This window comes from Malus sylvestris, chromosome 15, assembly GCF_916048215.2.
Source record: "Malus sylvestris chromosome 15, drMalSylv7.2, whole genome shotgun sequence".
Taxonomy (NCBI): Eukaryota; Viridiplantae; Streptophyta; class Magnoliopsida; order Rosales; family Rosaceae; genus Malus; species Malus sylvestris.
In genome coordinates this window covers 18,790,722-18,808,601 of record NC_062274.1, presented here as the reverse complement: position 1 = coordinate 18,808,601, position 17,880 = coordinate 18,790,722, and the positions used below count along the sequence as shown (strand labels likewise).

The 17,880-nt window shown below is 39.0% G+C and overlaps 2 pseudogenes; one reads left to right on the top strand and one right to left on the bottom strand.

Annotated features, from left to right (window-relative positions):
• Positions 1-5,134: 5,134 nt before the first annotated feature.
• Positions 5,135-7,227, bottom strand: LOC126605005 (protein GET1-like; annotated as a pseudogene).
• Positions 7,228-10,475: 3,248 nt separating this feature from the next.
• On the top strand, positions 10,476-11,204 carry LOC126602754 (uncharacterized; annotated as a pseudogene).
• Positions 11,205-17,880: the final 6,676 nt, after the last annotated feature.

Sequence of the window (17,880 nt, the reverse complement as noted above, 5' to 3'; positions counted from 1 at the left end):
TTTTGACTGCCACAGCCCTTGCCATCTCATTAGCAGCCTTGGTATCCTTTTGGTCAAAGAGCATAAACTTGGCTGCCAGAATCGTCGTTTTCTGCATCATGGCAAGTAGGGCAGTCTTCCTATACTCTGTCGTATGCTTCGCAAAGGAACTTGGGAAAACAACCCCTCTAACGCCATCAACAAGCTTGGCACAATCGTCTATGTCTTTAAACAGATCTGGTTTTAAAAGCGCACATATCTCAACAGCCTCCCCAGAAGCAGGCTTGGTGGATATCTCACAGCTGCCCACGCGAGTAGTCTCCTCCTTCCTAGCAGGCGAATCAGTCTCAACAACAAGGGGAGTGGGCCTTGGTGCCACTTTAGCAGCAGAGTATACCTTATCGCTCTTCATAATAGCAAGTATCTCCTAAGGTGAACTGGACTTAGCTCTCAACGGACGTCTTGGTACAGATTTCGGCAATAGGGGCATGACAGAACCTCTACACAGAACAATATTATCAGCAATCGTACTAGCCATTCTTGACATGGCAAGTGCCACAGGCTCAAATCTAGCAGCCTCATTTTTCTTCCCATTAGAAGAAGTCATGTCAATCACAGGCATTTCGACAACATGCGGACCCTCACGAGCAGCGGAAGAAGTCTTCAGTTTTTTCTCAACCGGCATCTCTTGAGCAGGCGGGGAAGATCTCTTCTTTCCACCTTCATTCATAGTAGGCTCTACGGCAACGATCAGACAATCCAATGTATCCGCCTTGATCATCTTTACCTCCTATCTCGAGAGCAGCCCACGTATTTCTCTCAATCGTCGGCTTGGCCCGCTTCAAGTAGAATAGCCCAAAGGACAAGAGCCATGCGGCTCACCTAGCACTGCGCCCCAACGCCTCAATCTGCGGCCTCAACCGCACAAGTTGCCCTTGGCTCTAGCCAAGCCGAGCAGCCCAAGCAGTGGTCCTTGCCACAACACCTCATCGGCTCATGCCAAGCTGACTCCTGGCCCCTGCCAGCCGATGTGCCGCACGACCCCGACGGTTGCTCCGCGACAACACTATCCAAGAAGAAGACAATGAAATTTAAATTTTTCTGACCTCGGTGCGGCACGGAGAAGACGAAAAAAAACAACGAAAGACAATCTTTTGCATGGGCAAGATGTAGAAGATTGCTAGATGAGGGGGAACAAATATCTTTTAAGCTTTCTCTCTCTCTTGTAGGGTAGACTAAATCGCTCTACAAAGTTGATTTAATAACCCACTTAAGGTGGATTTAAATAGGTTTTGGGAGAAATTTATTTCCTTTTCCTAGAAGGATCTAATTTCCTATTAAAGAAGGAATCTACATCAAAATAGGAAACAATCCTATGTTTCCCAAAGTAAGAAAATCTCTACACATGTTGCCATTTTCTACGAGCAGCCTAACAGGTGTGAGGGCATTTGTGGAGTCAAAAATGATCAAGATGTGACACATGGATTTTTTGTAAAAATGACAAAATTACCCTCGAGGCACACCAGAATTCCTACGGGTGAGCAATAGACAATCATCCCTCAATCAAGTCAAAAGTGCCCAAATAGGTATTTATTTATAACTTATTTCATCCATCCCTCATCATATCTTCTCCACAAGGTAACCAATAAATCATTATTTTTTTATTATATTAATTAGCTAATTAATTGATTAATTATTCAATTAATTTGCTAATTAAACACAAATCATGAACTTCACCCACAAAACTGTCCAAATGGCCAGTCCATCTCTTCCCAAGGTGGTCGGCCACACCCCTATATAAACCACATCATTCTCTCCGGAATCTCTTGCTAAATTCTCTAAATTCTCCAAACACTTTTCCCTCAAAATTCTAACTCTGGCATCGGAGGTTCTTCGGCCAAAGCCCCCTCATTCATCGTGGGCGCATGAGGCTCTTGGCCTTGACCTAAGGTGTTATTTGTTTTCTAGGTGCAATTTTGTCCAAGAACAAGAAAGAAGAAATTTGTATCCACATTTAGTTTCGGAATATTTTGGAGCTTTGAATCATCTAGTATTCAAGATAATGACTACTTTTTGTTTTTAGAAGCTTTACTTTGTAATCATATGGATTATAATTAAAGACTTGCTTGGGTGTAGCAGAAAAATATCGTTCGTAAACTATTATTTCAATTATGTACTTATAACGGCGTTTAATTGTCAGAAAACGAAAATTATAACAAATTTTTCTTTTGTAATTTTCAAGTTGTTAAAAAAAAACATGTAGACATGTGAAAAATGAGTAAATGGGTAAAAACAGGATAAACGGGTTCAAAAAATGGTAAATGGTTATGGTTAAATGGGTAAACGGTTATGGTTAATGGGTACACAGTTATGGGTATGGTTAACGTTTATAAATGGTTATGGGTATGGGTATAACCGTTTATGCAATTACCCAACAGGTAAACAGTTATGCAAGTATGAATATAAACAGTCATAGATAAATAACCGCAGTTACCCGTTCGCCATAACCGTTGTCCATCTCTAATGAGAATCTCTTCTCTTGTAAGTTGCAATTAAGTTTGTACGAAGGATAATAAGATATTCTCACCTACTTTTAATTTTGTGATGTTGCCCGTTAACTAGAATCGGCCAATGTCGATGATCAGCCCGAGCTAGCAGACTGGCCAACGAAGAATCTACAAAACAAGGCAATAATACTACAGTTTTACTAAGTGGCATGGATCTTGATGTGTTCAACGCTGCGAAAACACGCCATCTTGATGCCTTGAAATGTGTCCCGCTCTAGTATTGCTGCAACGAGGGTGTGTGTCAATTTGAATTTTAGAAGATTTTAGTACTCTTTTAAATTATGGATAGACTTCTACAACAAAATCCATATGGATTTTGGTAGATTTGAGAAGATTCATATAACAAATTGCTATAGATTTTGATGGACTTATGCAACACTTAATCTTGAACGTCAAATAGATTAAATAGTGATAAATGTGCTTAGGTCATAAATCTAATCAAACTGTCACAGTAACCATTTTTCATCCACAGCTTGTCACCCCTCTTATGCTATTTTTGTCAAATGTTTTTTGGGCAATTATATAGAGCATTCACACAAAGAAATGCCTCTCAGTCACATCTCTCATTCACATACAAATCTTGATTTCGAAAACCCGATAAGAACAAATCGATACAACTAGACAGAGGGAGAGAAATGGGAAATTACCAATAGAGGCACATTCAATATCAGAAGCACAACACCAGCGACAAACCCAGCAAAATCAACAACAAAACCTTCATACTTTTTCCGCAACAAAAAACCTCATACTGTTCACAAGCAGTTTTTGAAATCGAAGGAGAAAAACCCACAAACCATAATCTTGAGAAAAACTATCCATAAAAAAAAAATTTTAAAAGATGGAAATTGACCACTGAACAGATGCATACCAAGAGAGAGTGGGACCCAAGAACACAATGAACAAGAAAGGTCCCAGAGTTCAATTTGGTGCTTATATCGGCTTGAGAGAGAAGAGTCAAATTGAAGAAAGAAATCCTAGGGAGAGATGAGATTCTTGTAGTCTTTGTTATGCATAAAATTCAATTCCAAATTCTACAAAATCCTTAACTTAAAAGAAATCTCTCAAAATCTGACATTTTGAATACTTACAGATTTGAATGGACTTTTTAAAATCCTAATCGATTACCGTTGGATTTGAATATATTCTTCAAAATCCTCTTAAATTTTAAATTGATCATACCATGATTTCAAGGTCTTTTAAAATCCTCTTTTAAAACTTAATTGACTACATTCGGATTTTAAAGTCTATTAAAACCCTATCAAATCCTAAATTGACTACATCCGTATTTTCACGCTATTGCTGTATCAATTGTTGGCACCTGTTAAAGAGTGTTAAATTCATCCCCCACCGTTTGAATTTTGATAAAGAAGAGAAGGAAGAACGAAATGTTAATTTTTGGCAAAGGGGCTTCTGGCTCCCACGAACTCAGAGGTTGGCTTCCTCTCGGAAAGATCCTAACGTGTTTCTTTACATGATTTGTTTGGCGCAGACTTTTCTCGCACCACATGGGAGCAGACTCGTCTACTTCTTCCTCTCTCATATGGCTGCTGCTACATCTGATTCTACGCAGCTGTGTAGTGGTATAGAAATGCAATGTCGATGCCCAAAGGGAACACGGGCAGCATCTTGACCTAAAACTCACTGCAACAACAAACAACACAGTGCTTCATATTTACATAGCATGCTACGTTCAATGAATCCGAGAAACAAGTACTCGAGTCAACCAACATCACATCGTGGAGGATATCCTTAAAAATTTGTCCAGCACTGTTGTTGCAGAAGAATGATAGTAGTGAGACTGCATAACACATTGCCGCAAGACACGGGCGTGCTGGAATAGTTGGAGCTCTAATCCGAGCTGCAAAAGCTCGTCACGACGACCTTGAGGAAGGAGTTTTATGAGAAGAACCAACAGCGACAGGGACAAGGCCTTGCACGAGGCGGTGCGATTTAATCACTTAGCTATGGTGGAGATATTGACAAAAGAAGATCCAGAGTTTCTGTACCCTGCTGATGGGGATGGCGAGACTCCAATTTACCTTGCTGTCGAGAGGGGATATCGTGATTTAGTTTATAAGATGATGAATACTTGCAAAAATCCCGTTTACAAAGGCCTTAATGGCAGAACAGCTTTGCATGATGCAGTCATCATCAATGGCAAAGGATAAGATTAGGAATGAAGATATCCGAGGTAAAGTAGGAGTAGCCAAAATTGAAGGAAATATGAGAGAAAATCGGTTACGGTGGTTTGAACATGTGAAACGAATGCCTACTGACGCTAAGGCTAGAAAGTGCGATTACGGGACATAGGTTCAGGGCCGAAGGGGTAGAGGAAGACCTAGGAAGACTTTGGAAGAAACTAAAAAAAGACTTAGAGTACTTGGATCTAACGGAAGATGTGACACAGAACCGAGCGCAATGGCGTTCTAAGATTCGTCCAGCCGACTCCACTTAGTGGGAAAAGGCTTTGTTGTTGTTGTATTTATATATTTATCAACGCTTATATAAAATCAAAGAATAAATAAATTCAAAGAATGGGATTTATAAGAGGTTAGTTTTTTTACATAACAAGAAACTCAATTTACATAGACGACCAGAAGAGAAATGCACATCACTGATACAAATTAAATGAGCAGGTAACAATCCTAAGTTCATGGTTAAAGTTCGTGAAGTAATAGTCAAAACAAAATGACGTTAACGTGTATGAAAACTAGACAGTACAGAAATCATCTAACCTCTAGAACTTGGCAAGTCGACATACGAACTTGCTAACCCTGGTCGATAATATTAACCAAGGAATAATTCCTACCTGCAGAACCATATAAGAAAAGAATCAAAAGCAATGTTCAAAACTTTATTTAAGATGATTTATATCGCTTACTAATCAAAGACCATCTCTTTTGTTTCTGACTCAATATAAGTAATATGCAAACACCAGCAGCGTACAAGCGGAAGTAACGGTGTACCTAGTATTGTTTAGATCATTTAGTTGCTTAACAATCAAAAGTAATCCCAACTTTATTTACCATAACATTTTCGTTTACAACTCCTCCAGCCCTCCATGATATCGCCTTCCCTGCACAGCAACAAGATATTCTAATCAGAACTTGTATCAATTTATAGATTTTACTGTCTCAATGCTCAATCTAAAAATAGCCAAACAGAAAGAAGAGGGGACTCGGTAAGTATATTCGGAACAAGAACGCATTACCAAAGGGTTGCACAAGTTGACGCGAAACGGATGCAACAGGAACCCTCCAGAACCAGCAAACCAGCACAACATATGTTAAGACCTAAATGGACAACCAAGTATATCTATGAAGAACCCTTGTTCAGAAATAATTTCTTTTTTTTCAAAATAAAGCATTTAAAACTTTCAAAATCTAAAACACTGAGAACTACCTTTAAGATGAACAAAATTCTCAGATACAAGTCATATGAAAGTTTTATCTCCTTGCCATGTAACTCTTAATCTGGCAGGCAGGTAATACTGTTAGAATCTTTCGTCCTGGTGGGTCAGGACTCAGGCTTACCTAAGTACCTGTTACGTACAATCAACTCATAATAACTACACAAGATTCTTATGATTGAAAATAAAATAAATTAATGGTCGAAAACAAAATGGTTATTGTAAATACATGGAAATAATATGGCATTGAAAACTGCATAAACTTTATTAGCCATTCAACCCTTCGCTTAAAAACATCGTAGCTGTAAAGTGTATATGTTACTATACAAACACAACTTTGATCCCAAGCATATTGCATATAGTTACCCTCTGTGACGATATATGGATATATACATGTGCCCCAAGAATGCAGGTATGTAATTGTATATATGATCAGAATAAAAACATAATTGAAAGGATGGAGTTGCAAACTAGTGCAATTTGCAAGTTCTTTCTCCTTAGCAGATGCAATCCTCCGAAGTTACGCGGCTTGCGCAAATGTCGACGGCCTGGATTCAAACGAAACGAAGATCACACAACTGCTAAGAATCCAAACTATCGCCTACTATGTAAAGCTAAAACAATGCGTAGCTGCAACTTGCAAGCATCAAAACAATTCTGCCAATCCAAAAAAATAAAATTCCTTTTGAAAAATTGGGGAAAATCATGATTGACCAATAAAAATCACTCACTGCGACAAGGAGCTTGCCTCCTTCAAGATGTCTTTAATTTCTCCACGCAATCGGGTTGCCGTAGCACTCTTCCCTCCTCCCTGCCAACACAAGAAATCACACAAAATAAAACTTTAATTTCACAACAATTGCAGTTAAAGCATCAAACAAATGATTAAGAGCTTAAATTCGCACCAAACTACGATTAAATTGTTTGAATGCAAGCGAAAAATCGTTGAGGAAATTACCTTCTTTAACTGCTCCAGCCACCAGGAGAAGAATTGGAAAGCGACGACGATAACGAATACAATTGGAGCTGCGAACAAGTTCCGGTGCTCCGGTAGTATTTCTACTACCTCTCCCATGTCTGATTGTTTCCTTTGCTCCGGCGCTCCGTACGAAACACCACCTTCGTCGTTTCGGATTTTCGATGCTTCTCTGCAACCGGGTAAGTTGCTACAGACCCAAGTCTAAAAATCCACTGGGTAACCCCCGATTCATTTGGGCCAGTTGGGGATAAATTGTTCCAAATGGTCCAATCAAATAGAGCCCTATTTTCTCCAAATCTGATAAATCATGACTTTATAGTTCTTGTAGTTGGATTTTTTTTATAAATATTACGTATAATTGAATAATACGGAAATAAATGGTTGAGATTCAAAATATAAGATCTAAGTATTTGTAAAAAGTAAATTTGACAGTTAAAACATCCGTAGAATTGAATAATACATAGCATTAAACCCAAAATTTTAATTTTGTTTAATATATTTTCAGTTGTATCGAATTTGATCATTGTAGTTTCCTAGTTGTTGCAATATGAAAATATCCCTAACATAGTTTGTTTGTCGTGCGAAATTATCACGTGTGTTCCACAATGAGAGTAAATTTGACATATTTCATAAAGTCATTCCAATGAGTTATCAAAACTCTAAGGGCTAGTTTGGTATTGTTGTGCTTTGAAAAAAAAACTGCTGTGAGAATAAGCGCCTGTGCTGTGAGAATAAGCGGCTGTGAAATAAATCAGCAGAGTGTTTGGTTAACTTTTTTGTAAAAGTGCTTTTGGAAAAAAAAAATAGTCTGATAGTGGGTCTTTTCATTAAATGAGCATTGTAGCTCCGTGTGCTTTAAAAAAAAACCAATTTTCCAAAGCTGCAAATAGCAGCTTCAGCTTTTTCCTTTGATTTCAGCTTATTCTCACAGCAGCTTCCAAAATAAGCCTTTTTTTTTCAGTTTACCAAACACCTAAAACCCTCACAGCTTTTTTTCATGGGTGTTTTTTTTTTAAGCACCTCACGCCTAAACCACCCCTAAGTCTTGTGTAATAGACTGTAGCGGATGTAGTCCTGTTTATAATCTCATGAAATATATTAAACAAACTGCAGTGGACGTAGCCCTGTTATGGGCAGACCACTACATATTCTTGTGTTCATTTTACTACATTTGTTGATTATATTCACTATGTTAACCTTACGATATGTGAGCATGCACACCCGTTTGAGTTTGACTTGCAAATTTTGAGCGGTAACGATAGTATTTTCTGATGGTGTCTCTACTTTCAAGGGAGGAGGATCCTCCGGATCAATTTTATTCCAGAAGGGGAGGATCAATAAAATCCAAATCGTTTGAAATTAGATCTTACAGCAAAAAAATTTCTTTACTTTTTCACGCACAACACTCACATCTCTGAATTCTCTCACATCTGATAAGCTCATATTTATATATATTTTACATCAAATTCACTTGTCTTTTCTTAGTTAGTTCCTTATATTTTTTAGCTATTTACTTTGTTTTTGTGTTTTGTGGGATTTGTCAAGCAAAGAAAAGAAAAATAGCACAAGTGGGATTTTAAGTAACAAATTCGTCTAAACAGTCTATGTAGATCAGCTGACTTTGGAAGCAAGTTACGAACAGCTCAGAATGAATTAGAGAATGAGCCTTATATGCTTGAAAAGTTACCGATGTCTATTTTCTGAAGCATTTCATGGATTGCTAATATCATTTTTCTGAAAGAAGTTATGGCCGTTTTAACACTAAAAGGTTCACAAGAGACTGAGCAGTTTGTAACTGCAATGAAAGTAATAAACTCAATAAATCTAGCAGCCAAAACTGATGCAGTCAAGAACAAGTCAGCTGACACTTATTCAAATATCAGAGGAAATGGAATTAAAGATGAGGATTAAGTGGGAGTAATTGGCATAAAGGTTGCCCAAAGAGTTACAATTGTTTTACCATTTTCTCTCACTTATTGTCATCACGAAATTGCTATTAGTGGGGGGAGTTATGGAGAAGAAAAGAATGCAGCAATAATTGGTTTAAAATCAGCATTGGGGGAGGAAATAAAGGGCAGTTTTTATAGAAATAATTTTGAAAAAAAAAAAAGAAAAAAAAACAAGGTTGCAGGTTGCAACGGAAAGGAAGGAAAAAAGGCAAGGCAGCAGCGTTGGGGAAGGAAGAAAAGGAAGGGAGGATATCTTGGCATTCTCTTCTTTCGGTTTTATCTTCTCAAACTCATGTCTTTCTTTTGGTTTTATTTGAGAATTATGTGTAACTAAATTTTTAGTAGTTAGGGGCTGTTTTGAAGCCCCGAATATGATTGCAAGTTTGTTATGACATTTTGTTTGAATTACTTTTATGAAATGATGAAAATTGGTTCACTACTTGTCTCAATGATGAATTATTTATGTGTTTTCTACAGATGCATACTTAGTAAGCATATCTAGGATTCTAATGCTATGAATATTTGTGTGCCTGCTCTTGTCGAATGAGGACCTACATATGTTCTAGAGTAGTACTTGTTAATTGCGATTAACATGTGAACCAATTTATAGGATAAATAAGACAACGACAGTACTTACGATGCATTGTGATGACTCAAACTCTTTTCGTTCTTAATGATTTCTACTTGTTAAATCTATGAACACGCCATTCTCGATTGCTTGTTAGGGACTAAGTTAAGTTGAAAACGACATTCTCTTAACATACTACATAAGAAAGAGTAATAGATTGAGTTTTAACATTGAGCCAACTTGAGCATCTTCATTCGGAAATAAAAGGAATTTGAATGAAACATAACATGTTTGCATGATTATTTGGTAGTGGATAGTAATTCCCCTAACTTGTTTGTCTTAATTTGTGACCTACTTGAAATTTGTTTCTGTCCTGTTTTTGTTCGATTTAATTTAAATAGTAAATCAACTCCAAAAATTTGTGTGATTGTAGCTCTGTGTGTCTAGTGTCTTCATATAAAATTTCGTAGACTTTAGATAAGTGTAAGTTAGTCTAATAATTATTTTTCGATGGATGGTCAGTAGGAACAGCAACCCAGTTTTTGTGACATTTTAAGTAGTTAGATAAAACAATCTTCTACGGGAAATACCCTTATTTTTCATATGCTACAATTGACAAATCTTAGTGTTAATAAGGAAAATCAATAGGACATTTGTGTACTACTTTGTGGTGTGTTTTTAATCCTATCAACATCTTCACCACTCAGCAGTCACCCACCTCCAGAGAGGAATTGCGGGTCTAGGTGTGGTGAGAAGTAGAGCAAGGAAAAGGGTACACTCCAATAGTGTTGTCTAAGAGAACATTGGTGTAGAAGAAAGTGGTGAAGAACAATTCCCCCGCGCATGCACACCACCTGTTTGATCAAATGTGTAGCTGAAATTTGGAAAATTGTTGGCTTATAACTCTGGCTCCAGGTCGTGGGTTCTTACTAACTCCAGCTTCCGTGCTGTGAGTTTTATACTTGTTCTGATATCTCTACTGTGAGTATTTGTGGGTTAGGTGGTCTTTCTTTTCAAAGTTCATATGGATATCGAGGAAGAGATGATGGACTACCTTAATATTACCTTTGAAGACAGTTTAGACTCGGAGGAAATATTTGACAACAACATCCATTTGGTGGGGAGATTAATTGCTGATAATGAGCCTTCCCAAATTGTGGTAAAGGAGACTTTCAAGTTAGCCTGGAACAAAATAGGGGTGGTCAGGGTTCAAAGGGCCAAAGCGAATATATATGCCATCACAGTTGGAGAGGAGCATGTCGCTAGAAAAATTTTGGAAGGCAACCCCTGGTTTATCAGGGATTATACATTTTCTGTGAAGTTCTGGCCATCATTTCATTCTCTTGACGACATTGAAGCTGATCAAGCTATTTATTGGATGCAAGCTCATGGGATACCCAAGAACTACTATACATTGAAAAATGCTAAAAGTCTAGGGGCAAAAATCGGAGCAGTTCTTGAAGTTGAAAATCTAGCAAAGGTGGGCTTTCGGGGTTTCTTGAGAATAAAAGTGGACTTTGATGCTTGTCGACCCTTGATTACATTTTGCTCGGTGTCATGCCCAGCTTAGGGCTCCTATACGATTCGATTCAAATATGAAGGATTGAAAATTTTCTGCTACCAATGTGGGAGATTGGGCCACTCAAGCGCGCGTCCTCGTCTGGTGCCACTTTCGACGGCAGGTGGAACTCAATTTACTAGTGACCTCCGGGCCTCACCTGCATCCAGGGCAAATTCTATGTTATTTCCATAAAGAAAGGGAGCAGCGACGATCGAGGCCCGAGAGAACCATTGGAGAATAAAATGGGAACAATGTTATGGTGGTTTCTATGGCCTGCCGGACACGGTATTGGATATCCCGACGAACAGATACTTGCAACGTCGAAGGGCGGAGTAATAAGTCAACATGGCGACAACAAGTACTGACACGAGGCCGAATTGCATAGACGTGGTAGGTAAGTCTACAGGGTTAGTCTCCCACCCTAACCAGGAAATGACACTACACTTGGCGGGGACAAACTCTGAGGCTATGCATATTCCTACAACGCGATTGGATACACGGCCTGACTATAGGCATACGTGGCACCCAGACAGTGATGGGACCTATTTTACAAACGGAACTCTTACTATTGCTATTAACGGGCTCTTTCTGGAGAAAAATTGGTGTGACCCAAAAAGGATTCCCCCCTGGGCTTTTGAAAATGTTAATGGGTTACTCCTGGCTGCGGAGCGAGCCAAGCCTACAAAATATACTGTGAAGGATTGTTTCCCCCCAGGAACAAACATTTCGGATGTGAACGCCTAAAGCCTAGTGGTGGTAGCCCAAATGGTACAGGCCTCAAATGTTGACTTCCAGAGTAAGGTGGATTCTAGCGAGGAAGTAATGGATACTGGGGAAAATAACCAAGGCCCAATGGATGAGGTTAATACCCAGCAAAAGGAAGATCCAAAAAAATGAGGGATAAATGACGTGGAGCTCCTTACTCCACCAACTAAGAAGCAAAATACACTGAGATACCCTAACTATGGGCGCCCACTACATCTCTCAAACCTGAAGAAGAAAAACTCTAGACTCAAATGAGGTAATCGAATGGGGAGATCCACGGTGACCAATTATGCTGACCTCGAGCAGCAGGAAAGCCAAAGGTGCGAGATGGTGGTTAGTCCTTCAAAAGAAATGGAAGAAGCAAAGAGATGCGGGTTACTGGGCAGAGGAAATGGAACAACAAGACTTGTATCATCAGTGGAAACTGACGATGTTCAGCCCCACTGACAGCCATAATATACTAGTTTGGAACTACCCAAGGCTTGGGAACCCTCAGAAAGTTCAAGCGTTGCAGGATATTATCCGGCAAAAAGTTCCCAAATTGGTTTTCCTATATGAAACCAAGTGCAAGGCGGAGGTACTAAATGGCTTGAGGATGAAGTTTGGATTTAGAAGAGTGTTCGGGGTTAGTTCAAATGGACAGTCAGGTAGGTCTTGGATTATTTTAGACATGGGACATTAACCTGAGAATCATTTCTTCATCTGAGAGATTTATTTACTCTGAAATATGAGCAATAGGCGATGCAGTTCATTGGAGATTCACTGGTTTTTACGAGCACTCAGCAACTGAGGAACGCCAAATTTCCTGGGATATTATGAGGCGATTGGTCACGAGTTGCTCTCTTCCATGGTTGATTGGAGGGGACTTTAATGAATTACTTAGTATCCACGAGAAATAAGGGGGTTCAGTTCGTCCTATAAACCAAATAATGGCATTACGGAATGCAATGTGCGACTGTTATCTACATGATATGGGGTTCTTGGGTACTCCTTACACCTGGATTACTACTAGGTCATAGGGTATCAAAGAACGGCTAGATAAGATGCTTGCGACAGATAGGTGGAATGACTTATTTAACAACGTAAAGGTCACCCACTTTGATCCTAGCAAATCTGACCATATGCTATTCTTCTAGAGGTATATGGAACATATAGCCATGTTAGACGTAAAAGCAAGATGTTTTGATTTCAAAATTTTTGGGATGATCATAAGGAATGTGAATGTATTATCCGTGATGCTTGGAACCAACCAGGTACTGGTGTGTTGATGTTTCAGATAGTGAACAAAATTAAAGCCACTAGAATAACTTTACTGAAATGGCAGCAATCAATATTTAAAGGGAGACGGGAAGAAATTAATGGAGTGCGTCAAAAGATGGGATTCATACTCGCCCAGCCACTTACAGAAGATGTTTTGGTTGAACGACACCGGCTAATGCAGCGGCTTGATCAACTCTAGGGTCAGAAGGAGAAGTATTGGAGGCAGATATCATGTGTTTTATGGGTTAAGGTTGGCAGCTGTAATACACGGTTCTTCCATCAATGTGCTAGGAACCGAAGGCCAAAGAACTCGATCAAACGATTGAAAAAATACAAATGGCGCTTGGTCTATGATGATGCGGGGATCGAAAGCACTATAATTCAATATTTTCAGGATATTTTCCAAACTACTAGGTATAATCAGGATGATGAAGTTATTGAGGTCGTGGATTCAAAGGTAACGGCATAAATGAATCGCATACTGGAAGGAGTAATTACGACTGAGGAAGTTGGAGATGCGGTCTTTCAGATGCAACCATTTAAGGCTCCGAGCCCCGACGGAATGAATCATTTCTTTTTCCAAAAATTTTGGAATATCATTGGGGATGACATTACAAATGCGATTAAAAACTTCCAAGCATCAAGGAAATTGTTGAAGCAAATAAACTTTACATATGTCAACCTTATTCCTAAAACAAAACAACAAGAGGAAGTAACTCAGTTTCGGCCTATCAGTCTATGCAATGTCCTGTTCAGAATCATTTCTAAGGTACTTGCGAATCGCCTTAAGGTTATTATCCATAAGATCATCTCACAAACATAAAGTGCCTTTGTGTCGAGTCGTAATATCTCTGACAATACCATATTAGCATCAGAAATTGATAACTATCTGTTTAGACGGTGCCGAGGGAAGAAAGGTTTTGCACTAAAACTAGATATAAGTAAGGCGTACGATCGGATTGAGTAGGGATTCTTACATCGAATCTTTACTAAGATGGGTTTCTCTTAGCTTTGGATTAAACTCATCATGCTCTGTGTGACTACGATTTCATATTCTGTACTGGTAAATGGTTGCCCACGGGGTTTATATTCTCCCATCACGTGGATTATGCCAGGAAGATCCTTTATCACCATATATATTTATTATGTGTTCAGAGGGACTGTCAGCGTTGATCGCTCAGCGAGAACGGCAGGGGTTGATAAATGGCATCTTAATTTGTCCAGAAACACCATCGATTAATCATCTGTTATTTTGTGATGAGCTAAACAAGCTGGTTGCGTTGATCGCTTAGCGGGAACGGCGAGGGTTGATAAAGGTATCTTAAGGATCGTCTATGGAAGAGCTTAAAGAGTTGGAAAGGAAAATTGCTAAGTGTCGTAGGGAAAGAGGTGTTGGTGAAAGCCGTGGCACAGGCAATCCCCAACTACTTCATAGGCTGTTTTCTTTTGCCTAAATTATTTTGTGATGAGCTAAACAAGCTGGTTGCATCCTATTGGTGGAGTGGCGATGAAGGAGAAAAGAAAATGCATTGGTGCTCATGGGAACGCCTGTGTAATCCAAAATGGAGGGTGGACTTGGGTTTTGGTTCTTATATGCATTCAACTTGGGTACGTTAGCAAAGCAGGGGTGGAGATTGTTGGCTAATCCACATTCTCTGGTTGCAACGGTCCTAAAGGTAAAGTATTTTCCAACTAGCTCTTTTATGGAAGCTTCATTGAAGCCTGAAGCATCGTATGTATGGAAAAGTATTTGCACTGCACAAAATGTTTTAAGTTTGGGTCTAAGATGGCAGGTGGGTACTGGGCTATCCATTTGGATCTAGAAGGACCATTGGATCCCCATCTCATCTCGATTTCGTCCCTATTCTCCCAAACCGGTAGGATGCACACTGACAATGGTGAACAAGTTGATTGATCTCGTTGCAAAGTGTTGGAAAATTGATGTGCTTGAAAGCCTCTTCTTTGCAGATGAGGTAAATCTAATCCAGACAATCCCCTTAAGTGTACGAAACCCACCGGATCACTTGTTGTGGCACCATGAAAGACAGGGAAGATTTACGGTCCAATCGGCTTACCATGTGGCAAGGAATTGGCTACAACCCACAAATTGTGGGGCATCGTCCTCAAATGGTGATGAAGCTAAGGTGTGGGTGAAGGTGTGGAATGCACAGGTACCACCAAAAGTCAAAATTTACGTATGGAGACTTGCCAATGAATTGGTTCCTACTAGGGCCAATTTGATGGCAAGACATATTACCATGGATATGGAATGTGTATTGTGTGGAGCCTATGATGAATCTACCATTCATCTAATGAAGGATTGCCATTATGCGAGATGTGCATGGATGAGCTCGTGGGTGGGTACACTTTTGAGGAACAATCATCCTCCTTCCTTTATGATATGGATCGATGAAGTGGCTGACCTTATACCCAAGGCACGTTTCAATGTTTTTCTGATGGTCTATTGACATTATGGAGGGCACGGAACATGAAACTCTAGGAGGAAAAACTGGAACCACCTGAGGTATGCACTAATCGGGCCATCCAATGGTGGCTGGAGTTTACTAGGACCAAAAACGCAGGCTCGGAACAGGATAGTAGGCTGAGAAACACCCCCAAATGGAGTGTCCTACCACAGGGACGAATCAAGATGAATATTGATGGGTCCTGGAATGTAGGAAGACTCATTGCAAGATCCGGGGCCATTATCAGAGACAGCGATGGGTGTTTTGTGGCTACTCGTACTGGAAGCTTTAAAGATATATGCTCCCCATTGCTCTCCGAAGCTATGGCAATGAAGGCAGGTTTGCTATGGGCAATTGATAAGGGCTATCAATTCCTTATTATTGAAACTGACTCATTTCAGATTGTAGAGGCGCTGAGGGATCCTACTCTCAATTTGTCAATCATTGGGCAAGTCGTGGAGGATTGCAAAGCTCTGCTCAACACAATCACTGAAGCAAATATCACCTACATTCATCGTAATGCGAACGCTACTGCTCACTACCTTGCAAAGTTAAACTATCTCTGATGCAAAGTTGTGAATGGATTGATTCTCCGCCTAGTATTATAACTGATATACTTGTGGATGACTGTGCTAGCTCTATGCTTAGAAATGGCCATCATCCAACCCCATCCCCGTGTCCTCCTCCTTTCATTGCCTGCACCCTTTCCCCTCTGGTTTCATGGCTAGACGATTAAATTTAGCGTCCATAATTAATGGGTATGTTGGCTCTGGAGGCAAATCTCCGGAGATGATCTTAGTCTCCTTCCAAGTGCTTGAGATGTACAAAATTTTCAGGTTCAATAGAGGCGTAGAAACAGCCAATTTGTATTATCCAATGAAAAAGAACCATGATGTCCATAATCTTCTCACCATCGCTTTCTTCCTGATACGTGGAATTTGTTGGAACATTTTTGTTGATGAAGATGATGAGATTGGATAAAAATAAGATTTGTATGGTTCATCTGATTTAAAGTCCAATCACTTTCTTTTTTCCATAAACTAAAATGGAGAAAACCTAATAAATTGCTGCAACTCAGATGAGGAAATAAGCAAAAAATTTGGGTAAGGAGGGGCGGCATCCATGGCTAGGGGTGGGTTCGGTACGGTTACCGTACCAAAACCCTTGTACCAATTACCGTACCAAATTTTCGGTTTGGTAAAATATATTACCATTACCGTACCAAACTTTCGGTATACCGAAGTTCGGTATTGCCAAAAGTTCGGTTGGCATGGTATGACAATGGTAATTGCCATTTTGTTTTGGGACAAAATCTGTTTTTGTTTTTTTAACCCAATTCAAGGGCAAAACTTTTTTTTTTGTACCTTTATTTCATACATTATAGATTAAATTCATTATTCACAATTCACACACATAATAATTCAAATGATGCATCAAGATTCATCATGAAAATTAAGCTTACAATCCAAATAGAAGTTACGAACCAAAACAAATAGAAGTTAACAATCCAATTAGAAATTAAAGTTTCAAACCAAATGAAAATTGGAAGTAAACTTCAAAAAGGAGAATTCATTGATCAGTTATTCAAGCTTGAGATGTCGAAGCTTTTGGAGGAGGCATTGAACTTGTAGAAGATTAAGATTGTGTCAAGCCTACATTACAAACAAAGAAAACATATTAATTAGTAGCAAGAAGAATTAAAGTTGAAAACCATTTAATAACAAATTTACTAAAAAAATTAAAGCATATCTTTCTTGTTTTCTCTTCTTCCATTTTCTTGTAAAATTGAAGCATATCTTCCGTTGGTTCCTTGTAGAAGTTTACTTCATTTGCCCTAAGCCAACCACTAGTATGCACTAGTACCTCCATTATTTTCAAGGATACCCTAAAAGGGTCCACAACCCTCCTCCCTAGTCTAAATGCATTTTCTCTAGCAACTTCACTAGCAACAGTAGAAGTGGGGTTTACAAAGATATTTTGGCTATTTGTGAAACAATTAGGAACTCTTTTGTATTTGATTTCCACAATTTCAAGAGATCAAAGTCACCAACAACAATGCTAATATAAGTAGGGTTTTATTTTCAAATTATTGGAATATTATAAATATGTGTTATATAATTATCTATTATATAATTTATAAATTATATATTATATTGTATTTTCAGTATGGTACGGTAATACCGTGGTAATGGTATCCATTACCAATACCGTACCATGAAATTTTGATACGGTACAATACCGTACCATTACCGTTTGGTACAAAAAATTTGACACAAAATCGGTATGACACGGTTGACAATTCGGTTGGCACGGCAATTTGGCAAAAGAATCCACCCCTAGCCATGGCAAGCAATGGGAGTGGGGCTTTTGCTGTGGAA